This window comes from Zootermopsis nevadensis, unplaced genomic scaffold (assembly GCF_977971745.1).
Source record: "Zootermopsis nevadensis isolate Lab colony 2312 unplaced genomic scaffold, Znev_1.0 Znev_ptg000022l, whole genome shotgun sequence".
NCBI lineage: Eukaryota > Metazoa > Arthropoda > Insecta > Blattodea > Termopsidae > Zootermopsis > Zootermopsis nevadensis.
Window position 1 is genome coordinate 15,621,805 of NW_028259154.1, and position 21,708 is coordinate 15,643,512.

The 21,708-nt window shown below is 38.9% G+C and overlaps 1 long non-coding RNA gene and 1 other non-coding gene across 4 annotated transcripts in view; one reads left to right on the forward strand and one right to left on the reverse strand.

Annotated features, from left to right (window-relative positions):
- LOC110839747 (uncharacterized) overlaps nt 1–21,708 on the reverse strand; it is an 87,671-nt gene that overhangs the window by 62,304 nt on the left and 3,659 nt on the right. The window lies entirely within an intron of this gene.
- On the forward strand, nt 3,043–3,116 carry TRNAN-GUU (transfer RNA asparagine (anticodon GUU)). Its single transcript has one exon. It is a non-coding gene; the product is annotated as a tRNA-Asn (tRNA).

Consider the following 21,708-nt stretch of genomic DNA (forward strand, 5'->3'; position numbering starts at 1 on the left):
AATTACAAAGAGATTGTGACTGTCTGTCGTTCCGGATTAACCGCAACACACATGAAGAGTGGTTTGCAAGATGCACAAAATGAGAACGCGTACGGGGCTGATAGTATTTGTCCGTCCGTCTGTTCGCGCTTTTCAAGTTGAGAAGCGCTGAACGGATTTTTATTAAATTTGATATAAACGTTGTGCCATCTTAAGCCACCTCGAACTTGTGCTCTTTATTTTACTATAATAAGTAATAACAACATGGCGAACGCATGAACTTGTGATTTAGGATAAAATACCTTCGAAAAATCTGAAATTTTTGTTATGATAATTCTTTGTACAATGTAACAACAACATGGCGGCTGCTTGAAATCTCTAGACCTATTTAGATTTCGGTTTGTAGGCAAGAATAAATGAACCATTAGATGATTTAAGTGGATTAAAATGGCTCAGGACAGGGTATATTTGCGGGCTCTTGAAAATACTGTAATCAATTTCCTAGTTCCACGACAGTCGGGGAATTTATTGACAACCTGACCAATTCTTTTCCATGGCATTTGTTAAAAAGAAGCAATAAATAGCACCCCGACACTCTCCGGACTGTCCCGAAGATAGACAAAGACCATTACACCTCTCCAGCACGGCATATCGTTACTCACACACACACACACACACACACACACACACACTAACCGCAGCTTAATGACCAAATTTAGACTGTGGTTTTCTGGTTGTGATTCCATGTAATTATAGATAGTTATCAACTTGTACAGTGAAGATTCAGGCAGCGGGTTCTTTAGAACTGTTGGAATCGCCTTCATTGCGTAACGACCCAGAGGAACACAACATGAAAACTCACAACTGTGAAAACGTCAAATCTTATATATTAGTCCTAACAATTACCAAGGTTTGCAGCGATTTTCTTCAGTCCATCGATCTGATTAATCTAAAAACTCTCCACAACTATTTTCTTAAAATGCCCAACGACCACTTCCTGCTGTGTTCATTATTTGCCCTATTTTTTACTGGACGCTACTTCACTGCAGCTGTTAAAATAGCAGCGTAATGTAAAAGAACAGAAACAAACATCAGCACTTCACTTTAAACCTTTACATTTTGCATTGCATAATAAGAATGGTTTCGCCCGCTTCACCCCCAGTTCTGGCGACTGCAACATGTGGCTGAGGAAAACCTGTAGTGCATTGTGATGCGTTGCGGGCCCCGAGCCGGTAACTAGCCGAGCGATGTGATTACAGCGCGACGAGGGGGGAATCCCAACACCGCGACAATTGGTTTAACTCCCTCACAAGTGTCCGCGATTGTTACCGAGAAGGAACATGGACATGTCCATATTGATTTCTGCAACTTGCCTTCCATTTCCTATCTTCCGTTCGCTTGTCTTTCTTTCTATCGTATTTTCAATTCATCCTTCCTGAGTCTCTATGTCTTAGACCTATTTCTTCATTTTTATTTAGTATCGTCTCTTATTATCAGTTTATTTTCCTTCACTTTTCTTCCTACATTCCCAAAAAATTACCTCTTACTTCTATCTAGCAGTTCGTCTGTCTGTCGAGCTGTCTATACGCCTAGGTGTCTATCTATCTGTCTCCAGATGGTGCGACTGCGGATACAATACCATTTTTGAGTAGAGTGACATCACAACATCTGGAAGGATGATGGAGTTTCAGCGCATTTTGGTCGTACAAACAAATTTTAGGGAGAAATGACAAGGGGAAATTATATAAACCTTGGAGCTTAGATATGTAAATAAGACTGCTATTATTCCTATGTCCTTGGTGCATTACCATGTAACCAACAGAACCAACAAACACACGGTAAATATTTGTACTAATAAACAAAGCACGATAAGAAAAAATCTGCCTATCTGCCAGAGGCCTGCAGTAAACTATCTGTCTATATCCATCTATCTATTCATCCATCCTTCTATTAATACGTCTTTTCCTTCTTTATTGTCTTATTTCTTCCGTTCGGATTTCTCTTTTTATTTTCTTATTTGTTCTTTTCTTTTCTCTTTCCCGACTTTCTTCTCTGCGTTACTTTGCCGACTCTTACAGCTCATTGTTCTGACAGACATACTTGTACACATCGCGAGGCTCGACCCACGGGCCGCTGGTTGATGTGGTGAAGGACACTGTTCGTGGCTGTGATTGGATTACGTTCACAGTGGTAATGCGACGAGCCCCGGGGGACTGGAGCTATCATGACAACCCCCTACTTAATGACTGGGCGACAAATTGACGTCTTAGGGGTTGCGGGGTGGCAAGGAGGGGTTGTAGTCCGCCGGGACCCACCTCGGCGTTACTCAAACTTCACCTGCTGGACCGCAGGGCTCTTCAAGTACCCGTTTAATGGACAGTCAGATAATATCGATATTATCATGTTTATGTTTTTCTTTCCACAGGCGAACAATTTAACAGAAGATGAAGTATAGCCACAGAAGAAACATTCATGGACACTGCAGTGATGTGATCTAAGTTTAGCTCATGATACAGTATGGATGTAAGGACGTTAACTGTTCTGTTCGTAATTAATTCTTGTGTTACTGAGCTACATGTGCGGTTTACCACAACCTTCTGATGCTGTCTGGTTTGTACAATTGCGAATTTCCTTGTTATGTAAAAATGTTCTATCATGTAATAAATAATAGATCAAAAACAATATTAAATATATTTTAATACAACATATTCCTCTGAATCGTACTTTAGTGGATTGTGTAGTCTGTAGTCTTTATCTCGAAGATAGAAGTATAAAGTCCCTCCGAAATGTTGCTAAACACGTATAGTACAAGACTACAAGGCATCAAGACCCACAGGATTATTGCTATGCACATTTTCAAGACCGTAAAAACCTGAATGACATATATTACGAAGTTCAGTTGTGGCTCATTTTAAAAGTTTGTCATCTTTGGCCCCAACATATTTAATGAATTTAAACCCACAGTTACTTGCTTGGGTGAACGTAATTATCATTGACCTATAAAATCATAAGGGAGCCACAAATATTTTGGAACCAACAAAAGTGCGCGAAAGGTTACACAGCGCCTCCGTGGCGCAATCGGCTAGCGCGTTCGGCTGTTAACTGAGAGGTTGGTGGTTCGAGCCCACCCGGGGGCGAAAATTTTATATTTTTATTAAATTTAATATTTTTCCCCATGCTGTGTAATAAAACATGTTTTTTAAAAAATTGCACATACAAATATCGGTAGATCTTTACAGACTTACTGTTAGTAGGCATTGAGCCTCTTTAAACATTTAATTAATTTTAAAATCATGCCCCGAAGAATTGTATTCAGTAAAACAAGAAATTTATTTACCAGCTAAATAACTATCCACTATTACAGAAAGCCTTGCACTATGGTGGTACATGAGAAGATAAATAACTGAATGAATGGATCAGTTTTTAATGACGCTTTCTCAACTACATAGGCTACATATGACATCGGATTCTGGAACGAGTTTGAATGATTTGGAAAGGATGGAGAAGGAAGGTGTCATGGGTTTTTAAATGTATCTGTATTAGTCAGAAGGAAGCGGGAAAGACCGCGATAATATTCCAGTCAGTACACCTGATCTCTGAGATTAAAATAAAATCCAAGAATTCTCAATACAAAGCAGAAATGCTAACCGTCTCAACCACAATGGATAGTGGTATGTACTTGTGGACACAATGGAGGAACCTACTGGCCGAATGTATTCTCGAACATCTGAATGAGAAAAATGTGGAAGGTGAAGGCAAACGTGCGTACAAGGAAATCAAAACGGAAGGAAGCTGGAATAATATTAAATACGAGAATTGTGAACTTATGTAAACCAGAAAAATCTTAACAAAATATTTTTTGGCCTCGGGCCTCTACTGGGTCTTGTGTCTCCAGTTGCGAGACGCCGTTCTGGGGAAGGGGGGTGGGGGTGATATTGAGTAGACCCGTGTGACGTCAGGGACCAGTAATTGGTGCCGGCCGATAGAGATTCCCTACAAGACTTTGTCGCTTTTATAGTCGTGGGTGGCACCTTCAATGCTACTGTTTTATCGATGAGGGTAGCTGCCTCCCGTTACCATGGCAACACATTGTTGTGTCCAAGTTTACACAAGTGACTCTGCAGATACTTGATAAGCAGGAGGCGCTGTGGTCAGATAGAGGGTCGCCCTGCATCTTTTATGCTTCTTTTAAGTACAGTAAAGTACCCATTGTCAGATGCACGCCTTTAACATTGCCAAACCAGTAGAAGCCTGTGAGGTCCTAGTTTAATAACAACAAACACACGGAAAGCAAAACTATTAGAAATCCTCCACATTTATGAAGAAACATATGAAACAAAATGAATAATGCATATTTATCCGAAACCAATGAGGATAAGTTGGTGGGCATGTAGTAAGCATTGAGTAGATAAGAAATGCATAAAAAGTTTTGGCTGGAGTCTAAAACGTAGTGATCACTTAAACGGCGTAGATGGGAGGATAATGTTAAAATGAATCTAAAAAAAAAACAGTGTGGGAGAGCGTTAGTCTTGTTGTAATGAAGTTACCATAGCTTAGAGATACTCTTGCAAACGGTACTGTGTTTTAAATTAAACACCTACATATCAATATTACACTATCAGAAAATATGTGAACGCATTCAATGTAGGTTGGATTCTTCCATATTTCATGTAGGGTCTACTACGTCCCACAGAAACGCACAAAGTCAATTTTGGATGAGCATGGAACAGACAGGATACAGGTCTTTGAAAATCTCATGTTGGTCTGACGGTCCATGAAACATGAAATTTTGCGAGTAGCTGGTCTGGATTATAAAATATTGGCAACAAGGAGATATAAAAGCGCTACAAAATATTTTTTTTTAGAATTAAGAGTAATAAGATGGGTGAAGTAATAAACTGATGTTTAAAATTACGCAGAACAACATGGCGAGAACTCTTTGTTTGCGTAGGATTAATAGCATGTGAATACATTAAAATACATAATTAGTTTAACCACTACATAAAAATAAATAATTATTGACAACACTAAGTTAAGGCGTTTCCCTTTTAAACAAGTGTAGCTTACAATTTATAACGTTAAATATGGTAACATTCTTTACGGAATTACCTTGTATGGATTATATTGCAACCATATGGGAAAAAGCCATTAGAGTCACCTGTTGTAATCCGAATGACTGAGTTCAAACTGGCTCTCGGGCCTTTTTTTGCCCACTAGTTACTGAGTTCCGAGGGCTAATTTCCCGCAGTGAAAGTTACATAATCAAGAAACCGACACTCACCTTCATCCAGTGTCGATGTCCAGAATATATAGACTTTAACTCCACGTCCCTATAATTATGTTCACCGCTGTAGAAACAACATTTATAGGATACGTCCTACAGAGGTAAACCTCCTGCCCAGCCACTTTACTGACTGATACATGATGACACTGGTTGTAACGAAGTATATAAGCACAATGCTGATTTTATCCTAGAAAACCAAAACGTAATCTCTTCTCCGCAGTGAATTGAAATCTCGTATCAAACTTATGTCGTGGTATGCTGAGAGAAAGAATCCTCCCCTGCCTTGTTTCAATACGATTAAAGAGTTCTTCAAGGGATATAGCAGTAACAGGCACAAAGAGGAAATGCGCTATTTGCCTCTTTACACCAGCGTATTTCCACAACTGCATAGTTCTGATTGTCTTCAGCGCAACTTGCGACAGTCCCGAGGTCAGTGCCATCCTGTTCCTTTAGCAACGCCGAATCCACAGCAGAGGTTATGCGGCCCAGAAAGTTATAATTGTACTAAAATCTGAATTTTGAGATACGGTAAACACAGATACGTTTACTTAATTAATGGTATTACTAAACATGGTATGGAATGACAAATAGGATATATAAAATATAAGTTGCTGCACATATTTTCACATAGACTACCCGTTGCACCTACAGATATTTTGTGGCATGTCTTGTACAGACCTACTGCTACAATTAGGTGATCTCAGAAGGCTACATATAATTTACTAAGTAACTAAATTCATAATCCACTACGTGCCCCATCAAAACTATTTATTCTCGCTGACACGACAATAATATGGGCAAAGAATAAAAATTGTAAAACATCTCATTATACAATTTTCTTAATATCCTATTATTTTAAAATAAGACACGTGTTTTTAATTTGTCATCCGCATTCACCCAGTCATTCGACTCCTTATAAGTTATGCAGTATGCAAAGCGTCGCTAAATAAACAGAGAACAGAAAGCCACACAGTGGCCTTCGTATCGTGTAACACGGTCTCGTTTCTGAAGATTTACCAAATGCCTGAGTTTAGATTCGACGTACGGATGGACCCACCTTCCTTGCGACAGGCTGCTGGGCCATAAAGACAAACAAACAACAAACAAACAAGATAGCGCAGTCCATAATTCTAGCTGTATATCGATATCTCCCGAATTACAGTAATTTACTGAAAGTACAGCCTGACACAGGAGCAATGTAACTCATCTCCTCTTGAAGTAAACATAACAGAAAATGAAGATTTCTGTCTTCTGGGTTGTTGCACTGTGTAGTCTGGTCGATGTTAACCAACGTTTCAGAGGTCATACTGCCTCCGTCATCAGGGCGATTCATCGCCCTGATGACGGAGACAAACCTCAAATCTTACATAACAGAAAACGGCGGGCAAGTGATGATTTGTCATATCGCAAGTGATAAAGATACAAGGTTCCAATGTTTTGAGAGCACATCCTTTCGCGAACACATTTTAAAATAATTCTGTTCTAATCAGATAACAAACACTAACTGCAGATAGGCTATTTCTGATTTTCATTCATTCATTCACTGAGTTTAGTTCTCTATACAGAAGACTGTCCGTCTAAAGTCGGATATATGCGAACACGTCTGATATACTGTCCACAGAAGAATCGGCGAGAATGCATACAAAATTTTAGTTGGGAAACCTCAATGAAGACACCTATTGAGAGATATAGGAGCAGATGGAAGAACAATGTTAAAATACAGATTTTAAGTTCTGGTGACTGGGCAGGAGTGAGCTGGCTTAAGCTAGTGCCAAATGGCGAGGTCACTGTGAATGTGACAAACAAAATTCGGACGATTCTCAAGGGTTTCCGACAATGAGTGATTCTTTGCATCAACATTACGTTGGACTCCGTGACTTGTCAGAAATTTATTTGTCCGTATAATGAAACTCACCTAAAGATATGATGAAATCCAACTTACAAAACGCAATGTATGTAGAAAGTCAGGCCACGGGCAATTTCCAACATAATATTTTTGTAATGAACTTTCAGGTGCAATAAAACATGGAAATTTTATACTCTGTTCCATGGAGCTAGTCAGACTAATTAGTTCATAGAAAATTATATTAATGTTTATGGTGTGTTATGATCAGAATTCATTTACATTTGCTTGTATCGACGCTATAGTATTAGCGAATGAGACCGTTGTTAAATAAACCAAAACTAAATAAAAAAATAAAATACATTTACATGTAGTTAAAGAGAAAATGTTAACCGTGTGTTCCTTCAAATTGCATGCAAAAGGAATATCTGAGGTTCTCATGGCGGTGAAGATGTCAATGTTGATCTTCTGGGTTACAACGTCTGTGTTACAATCCAGAAGACCAGAATCAAGAAATGAAATTAAAATGACCTCACCATCCCCACTCACAGTAGGTCTAACCAAACTGTCTTCATCCACCGTAAATAATAGGCCTTAGTGCCAAACGCTCTTAAATCGTGTAGCTATCCTGAAACGCATATGTGAGATACCAGCGTAGCCCCCACTGAACACATTTCTTCAAGCAAATTCTGTAACAGTACCGTAACACAGAACATCATTAATCCTAGTTCACTGTTCATGATCATTCTCACATTTAATTCGGCATTAAATTACCTTATGTTGGTACCATGCCGTTAAATAAATTACTAACAACAGTGAGAAACTACGAACTCTACATATTCGCTAAATCAACGATTTTATGCAAAAGTTTATCCAAAAAATGGCTTCTGAGACACTTTTGCACGGACTGGAAACTACGCCTGTAGCCCAAGACGAGACTCCTCCGTAACACATTGGAGTTGTAGAAGATGCCGACAGGTCACGGGCGATTCAGTGAAACTGCGCGTGTACAGTCAGATTCAAGCAAAATAATGAGCGAATACTATTTCCGCTTACCACATTTTGAATTAATCCGTCCAGACTTGGAAGTTATTACGGTAACGAAGAGGTTATGAAATGTTTAGTAATATTATTAATGAAATGGTTGTACAATTCATTGAAAATTCACACCCATGTGGTTTAGTCTAAATACAAACATTCTTAGAATTCTTTGTTGCAGCCAAAATATACTTCAGTTAATTTTAGAAGATTTACAACTCCTAATCAACTTTTACATGACCGGCAGTAAATCAAACGCTTACAGATTTATCGCTGATAGAATCCATCTGATATCCAAAGCAACGGGACTCAAGACGCATTTAAAAGTGAACATTTATTTTCTTACCGCTACCAGTACAAAACCTCACACAATTTACGTCTAAATAGTCAGAAAATGTGAATCTACGCATAGTTTAAGAATTGTGGCGCTTTATATCTGTTATTTTCCTCTTGATTTCAATATGGGGTTGCTAACGTTTCTTCAATTAGATCAAAAAATGTTGTGACATACGGAAAAATAAATATTCAGCAATTTACACCTAAGACGCAGAAACACGTTGTCCTCGTGAAAAGTGCCCATTATTGTTGTCCATGTTAAACAAAATGTAAATATTAGTAAAAATCCTCAGTATCGAAGTTCATAGAAACCCACCAGGGCTATTCTCTAGTTGTTACATGCGGACAGACGGACGGACACAACAAAGTCAATAGGCTCATCTTTGCAACCTTTCGTTAAGAATGCCCGAATGAACTGTTTATAATTCGAAGAAATATGATAGGCCGATATGAAATTATTTTATATAGATAGGTTGCTTAATTGTATTAGCAAGGAAATAAATTTTTAACGAATAGCTCCTATAGGCTACGTCCTTCTCCACACTTCTTTTACACGCTTAAGTTATGTAGCGCCGAATGCTGAGTTCACCTCTTAACAACGAATTGGAAAAGACGAAGAAGAAACCAATCCCGGTATATTTTGAATATCATTTCATCATCTCACTAGATGAACTGAGAAAAACCACGAAAATCTAAGCCAAGATAGCTGGTATCAGAATCGATATTAGAACATGTGACTTGACGGAAACTGAGCAGGGCTTCTTAGACTTGAAGTTTCACGGCGACTGAATTGCATAAAAACTTATCGGGCAACAAACTGTGTGTGTTACAGACAACTGACAAGGTTTGCTACCCAAGGAGATTATATAAGGGTAGAGTAGGACTGTTAACCGTTACAAGGTGACGTTCAGTATAGCCCTAAATAATATATGATGTTATGTATAGTGCGTAAAATGATCGTGGAATGAGGAAAATGTGTCACTCCGTCCGCGTGCTTTAGGCCTATGCCCGAAATTTCTGGTGATATTTAGATGAAATTTAGTACTGGATTCTACATTGAAAATTATCGATAATCATTACGGTTAAATATTTGAAAGAAGAAAGAGACTAGTTGGAAAACTTTAGAAGGATAATATTAGGCTTATCTTAAAAAAAAGTAGCGTGCGAGGGTGCAGAGTGGACTATCCAGGCTCATGATTTTGTCTAGTAGCAGCCTCTTATGAAGACAGTAAAGAATCTTTGCGTTCCATAAAATATATTACTTCTTAAAATATAAAGTTTTCTGGGTATTTTCGATCGTCTAATAAAATCATAAAATTACACGACGTTTCAGAGATGGGACTCTATCTCCGAAACGTCATGTTATTTTATGATTTTATTAGACGATGGAAAAGATCCAGAAAACTTTTTATTTTAAAAACGCAAAATCGTCACAAACTTTTAGATTTGAGCTTTTGACTAGCTGCTCGACCATCAGCTACTCAAGAAAAACTCCGCTAAGGGAGAGAGAAAGAAAGAATATCGGAGGACCTAAACATAAAATTTTGCGCGTAACAAATTAAATGGGGAAATGAATTTCGGAATCATAAAATGAATACGGTTTGATTACTTCTCTCAAGCGAGCAGTGACCTGGTTGCAGCTTTTTGTGGATGCCGACAGTCTCAGGATGGAGCAGGTTGGACAGCCTGCATCGATACAGCGAATCGAATGAATCCAACTTCGTTACTTCGATCTCTTTCTCCCCTATTTTTATTCCCTTCATTGGTATCCTCAGCACTGCTTTCCATTCTTACTTCAGAGCTTGTTCACATTTCGCGCCCGTGTTCAAGAACCCGTTACCGCAAGAACAATGGAAGTGATACGGGATCCACTCTCACGGGGCTGCAGGACTGGAAGAGTTCCCCTTGTGAGCGGTGATGACAACACTTTGAGAGTGCAAAAATCGTAGTGGAATGAACACGACCCAAATTAGATTATTTCGGGATTTCTCGTCAACAAATATTAACTGCGCAGGAAGTTTCGAAGTTCTATAGTATGAATTGCCAGGTAGTACAAGTAATCCACAGTGACTCAGTCTAATAATTAATTAACAAACAACCAATCTGTCAGTTAATCGGTTAATTAAACAGTTAGTTGTTCAATTAGTTTATCGGTCAGTTTATCAGTCAATCAGTAGAATGGTCCTTACATCGTCCTGATTGGCTAATATAATGTCAGATTTGAGCAGAAATAATAGCAATGTGTATTGTCATCAGATTACAGGATATAATTAAAATACAAACATAACTAATAAATCCTTATAACATGTGATTTTTTATGTTTGGGAACACGTTAAAACTACAATTAAGTTAAGAGCAGATTCAATTCCAGGAATGCTTTTTACCACTCTCGATAGATTAAAAACACAAAACCATAATTTTATCCCTTGTACTGTTCTATGATTGTGAAAATTAGTCTCTCACTTTAAAGGGAGAGCTTAGTTTGTGGGTGTCCGAAAATAGGATGCTGAGTAGAATATTTGAACCTAAGACAGAGAGGAAATAACAAGAGAATGGACAAAGTTGCACAAGAAGGATCTTAATAATTTGTGTCCTTTACTGGGTGTTAGTACGGAGTAGGGGTGAAATTAACGGATCATGTAGCACGAAAGCGTTAAATTAGAGGTGCATATAAAATATTAGTCGGAATACTTAATGGAAGATATCACTTGGAAAACCTAGGCACAGATCGGTGGATAATGTTAAAATGTGTCTTAAAATAGAGTGTGTAGGTATGGTCAGTATCCAGCTACCTTAGGATGTTTTTCTCCGAAACCTGGGACTATACCTAGGAGTCTACACGACGTCACAACCCTGAAGAGCACTATCGTCACTGTCATCAAATCTCAAACAGAAAATAACTTTCAGATTCTTTAAAAGGTGGAAAATTTATTAACAATCATAGCAACTATCAGCTGACACACTATTTTCTCTAAGATAAGCTAATTGAATCATGCTACTTTTGGAGTCAGGGGATGTTCTGGAGATATCTGAAAGTGGAATGAGACAATGTACTTTAAAATTATTTTGAAAATTACATCGAAACCTAGAAATAAAGGTAAATGTGTCCCCTTTTCTGTAAGAGAGAGACGTAATTCTTACCGGGGGTGGGGGTGGAGTTAAGACAACTGGCAGTACACATTACAGTCCGTGGAAAACTATCGAGCTGTGGATATCATGTGACAAGCAGGCCTCGGGGCCTGGATGCATGATGCAGACATGCCTTAGATGCCGCTGCTCTTTTGTTTCATCTCGAGCCGTGATTGCGTCACTCGAGTCCGCCCCCCGCTTGTCGAGTTCTTTACGATCCGGCTCACCCCCGTAGTCTTTATTTTCTGAGGGTCCCACAGGAAGGATTTCCTGCTACTGAATTAGCATCGCATAGACCTGGACATTGCATCTCAACGCAAACCTGTATCCGGGGCAATGCCTCGAGCAAAACTAGTCTATATCCAATGCTACGGACATTATGTCTTCAGTGACCAAGTGCGCGAAACATAGGTTTAGGGGTAATGACGTATGCAGAATTACAAATAACCATTATACTGAAGATTTCTGTCTTCTGGGTTGTTGCGCTGTGTAGTCTGGTCGATGTTAACCAACGTTTCAGAGGTCATACTGCCTCCGTCATCAGGGCTAACATCGACCAGACTACACAGCGCAACAACCCAGAAGACAGAAATCTTCATATTCACCGCTGTGAGAACCTCAAGTCTTACAACCATTATACTTTCTGTAAGTAACTCCATGGAACAGAGTCCTTGAGAAGCTGATAATCAATGAGCTACTTAAGAAATGTCCTGCCTTTTATGAACCCTGTAGCTTTATTCCTTTGCTCGAAACAGATTGCCAGAGGACCCTACTCTTAAACAGTTGAATCTAGTTCACATCCCATTTCTTTAAGGTCAATTTTAAAATTGTCTTTCCATCTACGCCTAGGTCTTCCAAGTGGTCTCCTCGCTCCAGGTTACCCGACTAAAATGTTATATGCATTTATCGCCTCCCCTAATAAGTTAAATAAGTTGAAGAACATTCTGTGTTCCCGTGTTCTGAAGACGCCTTGAAGACGCTGGCTGACAATAGTCGTATTGTTAAGGTGGCGGTTATAGGGGATGGAGTGGGAGGGGAGGGCAGATCGATGGCCGGCAGGCTCTTGATTTACTAACTAAACAAGACGAGGAATGTGAAAAATGAGAGAAGAGGAGCTGTGGGGGCGAAGTGTCGGAGCTTAATGAAGCGTGGTGAACGGGTCGTCTGTGTCCCCACACTGTAGGCTCCGCCCCATTAACACTATGCTGCAAGGTGTGGCACGAGCTCTCGTTAATTATACGTCCCAAGGGCTGCACAGTGACTTGTCTTGTTCGTAGATCAAAGGATCGAACTCCTGATATTCCCATGTTTTTCTATCATTGGAACTAGGTCTAACTACCAAACTAACTAAACAGACAGACTGACTGACTAACTTCACAGTAAATTTTATTACGGGATCAACCAGCTACATGACAACGTAACTAAACTGTCTGGCAAATAAACAACAATTTTATTGACGACTATACGATCTGGCCCACTAGTAACTGAACTTAATTCAAACTTCCTGACCAAATAAGTCCGCTCTCTTATTAGCCTGCTAAGTGCACTATCTCACTGCAGAACTGAATGAACAGTATCCATTATTTGAATACTAATTACTGCAACCGTGATCCCTTATTAGCAACTTTAAAATCTACTATAATGACATCATATATATTTATTGTGTTTTTCTTTGTAGTGATGCAAATTTGAATGTGTGTTTCCCGAAAATGCTACTCGCCTTCGATATTATGAGCCTCTGACATATGCGATTTCCACGGACGAAGAATATGAGATTCAGATTAACACCTACCTTAGTCCGCTAAACGTCACCTCTGTTTATAGCCAGAAATATAGCAGAAAGAGATGCCGGAACAGTGAGAACAGCTTATCATCTGTTCGCAAGAGGGGGTGTCGATGCAAGACGTCAACTACTGATTAGGAATTATTTCATTACATTTATTCTCTCCGTGGCCATCGAGATAGAAACAGTCTCTGAAACGTCTGAATCTTGTAATGTAATAATGCGCATACATAAATACGTATATAAATGCATATATAAAACAAATATATAAATACGTGAGTCCAAATAAATGGGCATAAATTCACTCATAAATAAATAGGAAACAATTGCTAAAATAAATTACGTAATTATTATTGTGATGGGTGAAGACTATGTACTGGGCCGCTAATGGGCCCATTTTCCTAAATTAAATCGTAAATAAACACGAAATAAATGCACAGGTAAATCAATAAAATAAAACGAACATATAATAATTGAATAAATAAAATATACAGGCTCCATACATAATACGAAATGAATAAATGGAGAAGAGATGCACCATCCACAGATAAGTAGCTAAACATAATAATGTAAATCTGAATCTTTATTAAAATCGGTATATTACAACTGAAAGAATCACGTCAAGACTGGCTGACAGGGGGGGCAAGTTTGTTCCTTGAAAACGGGGGAAAAGCAGAGGGACTGTAACAAAGTCGTGGTGGAATGTGACCAGTGTACATGTCTCCAATCGCACAAGAAAAACACTTCCCCTCCTTCCAGTCAGTCAATGGACAACCCCCCCCCCCCACATATAATCCCATCGAACTTCTAATGACCGGACCTTGTCTCTGCTGCCCCTCTCCAAACTCTACCGGTCAATGCAATACTGATCCATGTCGCGCTGTTCATGTAATAAACATAACTGCAAACTTAGCCAATTTAAACACAGAAACAAAATTACGTATATGTTGCTGCTATGAAACTTTTCTTCACATAGTTAAATGGATAACTAACTCCATGGAAAGGAGTCCTTCTTGAAGAGCTAACAGTCACTCAGCTGCTCTATTACCGAATAAAAATAACCTGCAACTGGACCCTATGATGAACCACAAGTGTCCAGTCACACCAAATTTCTGTAAGATCCATCTTAATATTATCTTCCAAATCATGCCTAATTCTCGCAAGAGATGTGTCCGAAATACTGTGTGCATTTCTCCCCCATTCGTGCCATATATTTCGACCGGCTTATCTCTCTTGACTCAATGACTCTAATAACAATCTAAAGAGTTCAAATTATGGAGCTCCTCATTAGACACTTCTCCCTACACTGCTTTTACCTTTCTAACAACAAAAGAATGAAAACGATCTACGTAATAATTTAAATGTTTGTACCAATGACTGCATTTTATAATTATTTAAAATTTTCTGTATTTATTACGCTTTAATTATATTTTAAAAATACCAATCGCCAGCAGAGATAAAGTACAAAGCATTACAAAAAATTATCACTCATAGAAAATAAATTTAGTACAGACATTGGTCTACGAAGGTGTATAAGGACTGTGAAGACAGTGTCGCTGAATATAATACCTCGGCACTACATAAAGCTTTGGCCGTTTTAACCTGAGCGACTGATGTCGCTATGCCAATTATAGGTTACAGAAACAATACTTTTATTTTCCGTCGTTTACACAAGCTTATTGTTAAAATCATATAAAATTTCACATAAAATTGTTACATTTTAAAATTGACGACATGTTTCGATATACAATCTTATCATCGTCAGGTCTATCAAAATTAAAATTAAAATCTGGTGTATCTGTTGCTCTGCTTATATTGTTTTTGTTTTTACTCGTTTTTACTACATCTCCAGGCTTCTTCGATTTTATTTTTGGAGACGCGCCTGGGTGCCTATATCTGCAAAATCAATTTTAATTTTCATATCGTGATAAGGCTACCGAAATAGGAAATGGAATAATATTACTCTAATTTATAATATTTTAAGGAATTATTCAAATATATCGTATTACAAGCAAAATGAATGCAATCACAAAATATAAAGTATTATAACATACCGGGTTGTGTATGAGGTGCGTGTCCGTTGTTATTGAATGGCAGACAGTAACTGAGTTGTGAGTATCGTGTATGGCTATATATATTGGGTGAAAGTTGTTTAGGGGGTTGGGTCAATGGACTGTAGAATGTTAAATATCGGATTGTTCGTGTAAATGTTGCTGTCGTTTAATGCAAGGTTCTGTTTATGTGTTCTTTGTATATGATATTTCTCTATGGTGTCTCTATGTCGTTTATTTTGTATTATTTTTATAATGTCCAATGTATGTTCTATTTTGTTGTATGAATGTCCTGTGTTTAATATATGCTTTGCATATGCTGAATGGTCTTTATTATGTTTTATTGCTGTAATATGTTCTTTATATCTTTGATTAAAGGTGCGTCCAGTTTGGCCTATATAGGTTAACGGGCAATCATTGCATTTCAACCTATATATGCCTGGTTTTTCGTATTGATTTGTTGTATCTATTTGTGGTTTTTGTTTCAAGATGTTTTTTATAGTGTTTTTTGTTCTAAATGCTATTTTTATGTTATTTGTTTTAAATGTTTTTGTTATATATTTGGTTTCTTTTCCTATATATGTGAATGTGGCCCATTTGTTTTGTTTATTTTCGTTTCCGTCTTCATTTATGTTGTTTATATTGTTTATTTTATTTTTGGGTTTTACTTCATGATTATTATATCCGTTTTCTATTAGAATTTGTTTTATTGTGTTACATTCAATTTGTTTGTTTACTGTGGTTATGGGATATGTATTTTTCCTGTTTATTAAGTAGTTAATAGCCATCTGTTTATGTTCATTCGGATGGCATGAAGAGGCATGTATTATGGTGCTCCTCATACACAACCCGGTATGTTATAATACTTTATATTTTGTGATTGCATTCATTTTGCTTGTAATACGATATATTTGAATAATTCCTTAAAATATTATAAATTAGAGTAATATTATTCCATTTCCTATTTCGGTAGCCTTATCACGATATGAAAATTAAAATTGATTTTGCAGATATAGGCACCCAGGCGCGTCTCCAAAAATAAAATCGAAGAAGCCTGGAGATGTAGTAAAAACGAGTAAAAACAAAAACAATATAAGCAGAGCAACAGATACACCAGATTTTAATTTTAATTTTGATAGACCTGACGATGATAAGATTGTATATCGAAACATGTCGTCAATTTTAAAATGTAACAATTTTATGTGAAATTTTATATGATTTTAACAATAAGCTTGTGTAAACGACGGAAAATAAAAGTATTGTATTGAAACACAAGCATGATGCAATTAAGATATAAGGTTACAGAAAGCCAAATGGACTCCAGAGCCGGGCTGGACGCGGTAGCAAAATATCTCTGCCACTGCTGGAACTCGAAACTCGGCCTGCTCATTGTGCTGACTGAGGTATTCAGTTCACATTAATAATAATAATTATAAAACCTAATAATAGAATGTCAGTAAAGATGCCCAGACTACAGGCAGGGACCCGAACGCGGAACCTCTCGAATATGAAGCAAAATTATTAGTCACTACACTAAGACAGTCTGTTCAATTAGAAGTAAAGGTACCATGGAAAACAACACAACATATTTGTAAACAGCACAACTGATTTATGGGGCTTTGTAATAAAATTAGATTTTTTAAATTTATTTTTTTAAAACAATTAAGTACTTCCACTAGTGTAGTTTTGCGCATAATGTACTACTTTCACCTGGACAAATCTATCCACGACTGGAGAGGCTCAGCTAATGCGGCGAGTTAGAACACCAATCACTGCCACTTAGGCCACTCTTGCGCCCACAAAATATCACATACCGAATGGGGACTTCCTCCTCCCACCCCTAAAGATAGCCTATATTTCTGCCCTGAAGCCATTGATTTTCATCCCCTACCCGAGGGTTTTTTGGCAAGTGTCCTAATAACAGAAACTGTTCCTGGGTTGACGGGGAGTAACCTGCCCTTTTCGCACACACACGAGTCAGATATGTACGGCTGTCAGTCTCTCTATCCTTGTATCATATTTTAAACAAACCATTTATTGTTTGCTTCTACAATAACAATGCTGCCGTCTATTGTCGATACCTTTCGATAAACGTTCTACCAGACTGCAAACCCAGTGACAAATAAAACGTTATTAAACCCAAACACATATTTTATTATGACAAATTTACTTAGAAACTCTACGCAGTATAATATGTGTAAGTAAAGTAAAGTTTGTCCCACTATACGCCATGTAGGCGTTTGGGGTGAGTGGAGGTATAGCTCCTCTCTTTCTTGACCTCGGCACTAGATGGGGGTGAGTGGTCAGCATCACGCCCCGGCCGGCTTTACCCCCGGGAAAGGACCTCGGTACCCATTGTAGAGGAGGCTGGGTGGGCCCCAGAGCCTGTCTCTACGCAGAGGCTAGAGGAAAAATCCTCTGCCCCCGTCGGGGATCTAACCCCGGTCGTCCAGCCCGTAGCTAGTCATTATACTGACTGAGCTATCCCGGCTCATGTATAATATGTGTAGCCTATTTATTTATTATATAAACTTTGACATTTCAGCCCAAAAATAGGCCACAGTGGTCGCTGGTCTGGGGGAGTGGGCCTTTTCTTTTGGACACTGGGATTGTGGGTTCGAATCTCACTCAAGGCACGGATGTTTGTCCACATATTTCTGTGTTATGCTATCTAGCATAAGTAGAGACCTTGCGACGGGCTGATCACTCGTCCAAGGAGTCCTACAAAATATTTAAATAGATAAAATAACCCCCCCCCCCCCCCCCCCATGTATGAGGAGGCCAATGTCCGTCAAGGACTGCAGAGACTGAGGTCCAGACTTGAATTCCAGGCAGGGATATTCAGAATGCGGTCTTCATCACCACGTTTGTGGTGAGCAAATCTTTACCGTCGTGCCCTCTACATGCCTTCGTGTTGTGGTGTCTGACAACTGGTAACAACTTTGTTCGAGAATATTAGAATTAATCGCCGTTGTGGATTTTATTTAATATACGAAGCATTTTCACCGTCAAGTACAACTACAACCTCTTCGTTCCCGACGTGTTTCGGCGTTACTTAGTATTCACTCGAAACCAGACGAGGCAGTGATCGGAAAGCAGACAGTCGTGTCAATCTAGTCGGTTTAGACTAACTGGCTGGGAACTATAGAGGAAACTGCTCTAGTCGCATTATTGACGACAGATGGAGACTGCGTGCAGTAACAATACTCAGCTAATTGAGGATACAGGGGAGGGCCGGCGATAACAGTAACAGCCTTTAATTAAGACGCACGGCCTGTTGGAGTGAGGATCTCTATCAGAGTTTCTGTTTCTTAATCCGATATAATGTGATTTGAAACACAACAGCGACGGTAGTGAGGAATGGAGGTGATCTGTGGTACAACTTCATGCATTTCAAAATATGGACCGTGCTATAGATTAGGAAGTAAGTCGTCGGGTTCGCACTACGGAGGCCCAGGCCAATCTATGTGAGATTTGTGGTGGACAACGTGGCACTGGGACACGCTACTTTCCGAGTCCTTCGGTTCTTCCCTGTTAAATAATACCATTCCGCCGCTGCTCCGTATTTATTCACGTATCACTTTGGGGGTGGACAATGAACCCATTAGAGCCACTGTTCCAAATAGAAATAACCTCACCCCATCGCAAAAATAAAAATCCCATAATCGATGTACGTGTATGTATGAAACTAATGGACAGATTTATATTGAATTCAATATATCAGGTGAGCTGGGATAGCTACAATTAAAGTCCCTGACTAATGTCATTTCGATTCCCGACAGGAATAATTCTTGACCCCTCATTTTAATCTAGCACTGAGTATAATGTGTAGAGATTTGCATTTCAAAATTTTAGATCAGCCTACGGAACCGATCCCGGGACGCTAGGAAACAACAGGTTGATATTATTTTCTTCTCTTTTCCCCTGGAACTAAGTTTAGTTTTAAAAAAAGAGCAACGCAACCCAGCAAGCAAGCAGTACATAACTCACTACAAGTGGATGCTATCTATTGATGTGGGGTAATTCTCCTTATTCAGCGAAGTTTAGAGCGTGGCGGGCTGCGGTTCAGCAGGCGCCATTAATCATACGGCGTTGCGCAGTCCACCGAACTAGCAGGCTACCGCCCTTGCATCGAACTAATGTCTAGTACTGCAACACGGTTCATATTTTGCTCCCGAAACATATAATTGTTAGGGCGATTAAAGAGAGGCGTATGAGATTTAAAGGATGAAGAATGTGTGGTGGAACTGAGAAATGTTTACAGTCGGAAAATCTCAAGAGAAGAAGACATGATGGAGAACTAACCGCAGATCATTGTTGCAACTGTGTAAGCTAATAATGGCCCCGTTCATACTGACGCAACAAGATTTTCTAGCAATGACCTTGGGTCATGGGGGTTGCCTGGTTCGTAACAAAAACGCGGAAGACAACACAGATATGAACGAACTAGTGTGTGAAGAATACCTAAAATTAAATGTTAGCATATAATTTCACGAGAAAAGAAAGTGTTACAGAAAGTATTAAGATACGGGCATACAGAGAACTCTATGCTGTCCCGAATATTAGGCTATAAATGTATTCTTAAAGACATTTTTTAGCATACTGGAGAGAAAGCATTCCAGCAGTTAAAACAGTTTTAGATCCCGCGAGTGTACTGTAAGCCGCATTACTGTTCTTAGCACCAACCGGAAGAATCCCCTACGAACGAACATAACTTCCCGTCGCTCTGTTAACGCTATTTTCTGTTCCAGAGAGCACCAGCTCCTAATTACCGCTGCACCACATTACTTCAGACTCTAATCCTAACACAATTTTCTGAATTCGCTGTCGACAATGCGAGAATGTCTTCTTGCCTCTTGCTTTTAGGTTAAAACTGTTGGGCAGAGTTGAACAAGGGACTGTATTGTGAAACGAAGCACAGAATTACCGAGTTTTGTTCTATAAATTGAACACTAAATGGTTGGCATTGTCATTTCTTCTCACTCTTGGTTTACAACTAATTACTGAGATTAAAGGAGTTCGTATTTAGAAGCAATTTCTTTGTTTTGGTGATTTCTGAGACTTTCATCACCAATTGTTTGAACTATTCTAACAAAATAAATAGCCACCCGTAGCGTAAGTGATCATCATTTGGTGATGAAAAACTTTCGTGAAGTTCCCAGCTATATTGCAAGGCGATTTATCGCGCATTTCTTGGACGTTCCACATCGTAAGGACAGCGACATATGAACATCGTTGATCGTTATTGTTGGTAACTTCCGTAACGACTCCCGTTCATCTCTGTATAGGCGGAAATCAACACGCAATCAGCCTGGAAGCGAAGATTGCGGGGGTTGGGGGGAGACCAAACAAACAGCGTGGTTAATGCGTTTCATGAACGATCAATGGGTACCCTGACTGTTGTACTGAGAGCCAGAATAACGTATAACCAACAGTGAGCGCTTTTATACTAACAGCTAGGCTTTGTTCCATGTTTAATTTCTATAATGACACAAAACCAGTCATCCGTTAAAATAATTTAAGATAATTTTAGAAACTTAAATGTTAGTTGGGTCCGCAGTGGCCGCGGGGTCTGAGGCGTGGGCCTTGTGTCGCTTCATCGCTGGGACTGTGGGTTCGAATCCCACTCAAGTCATGGATATTTGTCCGCGTTTTTTTGTGTTGTGCTGTCCTGTGTACAGGTAGAGACCTTGCGACGGGCCGATCCCTCGTCAAAGGAGTCCTACTATAATGTCTATAGATCAAAGCCGTTGGGACCCGAAGTGCTCAGGCACTTGAAGAACGGGTCGTCCCCCCCCCCCAGTAAATATTAGCGTTGTTTTGTGACATAATTATGAAATTTAGTTACTTTACATTTAGTGTATTTTCCAAATAAATTGCCAAATTACACAATAGGGGAAAATCATGGATGAACTTGTGATGCATATTTCCTTTTAGCACTTCCACATATGGACCTATAGAAAGACATCAGGAGTAGTTATATTTTAATAATTACACGACTTCAATTACCTGTTTATAAACATAATATTTACTACCACAGATACCTATTTCTGGTAATGAAAGACGTAAAATATTAACCCCAAATTTCGGAAGGTCGCCATTTATATAATATTTAACACATTAGTATGGCATACAGATTTGCAGATATGCTTATGATCTATGTCCACACACATTTTTACATTTCTAGGTGCAATGGTTATGTAGCACGAGTGAAAGTGATGACATATACAAAGAAAACTTTCGGTCAGAAAATGTTAAACCCTAA